This window comes from Mus musculus, chromosome 2 (assembly GCF_000001635.26).
Source record: "Mus musculus strain C57BL/6J chromosome 2, GRCm38.p6 C57BL/6J".
NCBI lineage: Eukaryota > Metazoa > Chordata > Mammalia > Rodentia > Muridae > Mus > Mus musculus.
Window position 1 is genome coordinate 8,006,085 of NC_000068.7, and position 1,359 is coordinate 8,007,443.

Below are 1,359 nucleotides of genomic sequence, written 5' to 3' on the forward strand. Positions count from 1 at the left end.
ATCTGCTGTCACCTGAATTTTTGTTCTTAGACATTCTGACTGGTGTGAGGTGGAATCTCAGGGTTGTTTTGATTTGCATTTCCCTGATGATTAAGGATGTTGAACATTTTTTCAGGTGCTTCTCTGCCATTCGGTATTCCTCAGGTGAGAATTCTTTGTTCAGTTCTGAGCCCCATTTTTTAATGGGGTTATTTGATTTTCTGAAGTCCACCTTCTTGAGTTCTTTATATATGTTGGATATTAGTCCCCTATCTGATTTAGGATAGGTAAAGATCCTTTCCCAATCTGTTGGTGGTCTCTTTGTCTTATTGACGGTGTCTTTTGCCTTGCAGAAACTTTGGAGTTTCATTAGGTCCCATTTGTCAATTCTCGATCTTACAGCACAAGCCATTGCTGTTCTGTTCAGGAATTTTTCCCCTGTGCCCATATCTTCAAGGCTTTTCCCCACTTTCTCCTCTATAAGTTTCAGTGTCTCTGGTTTTATGTGAAGTTCTTTGATCCATTTAGATTTGACCTTAGTACAAGGAGATAAGTATGGATCAATTCGCATTCTTCTACATGATAACAACCAGTTGTGCCAGCACCAATTGTTGAAAATGCTGTCTTTCTTCCACTGGATGGTTTTAGCTCCCTTGTCGAAGATCAAGTGACCATAGGTGTGTGGGTTCATTTCTGGGTCTTCAATTCTATTCCATTGGTCTACTTGTCTGTCTCTATACCAGTACCATGCAGTTTTTACCACAATTGCTCTGTAGTAAAGCTTTACGTCAGGCATGGTGATTCCACCAGAGGTTCTTTTATCCTTGAGAAGAGTTTTTGCTATCCTAGGTTTTTTGTTATTCCAGATGAATTTGCAAATTGCTCCTTCTAATTCATGGAAGAATTGAGTTGGAATTTTGATGGGGATTGCACTGAATCTGTAGATTGCTTTTGGCAAGATAGCCATTTTTACAATGTTGATCCTGCCAATCCATGAGCATGGGAGATCTTTCCATCTTCTGAGATCTTCTTTAATTTCTTTCTTCAGAGACTTGAAGTTTTTATCATACAGATCTTTCACTTCCTTAGTTAGAGTCATGCTGAGATATTTTATATTATTTGTGACTATTGAGAAGGGTGTTGTTTCCCTAATTTCTTTCTCAGCCTATTTATTCTTTGTGTAGAGAAAGGCCATTGACTTGTTTGAGTTAATTTTATATCCAGCTACTTCACCGAAGCTGTTTATCAGGTTTAGGAGTTCTCTGGTGGAATTTTTAGGGTCACTTATATATACTATCATATCATCTGCAAAAAATGATATTTTGACTTCCTCCTTTCCAATTTGTATCCCCTTGATCTCCTTTTGTTGTCTAATTGCTC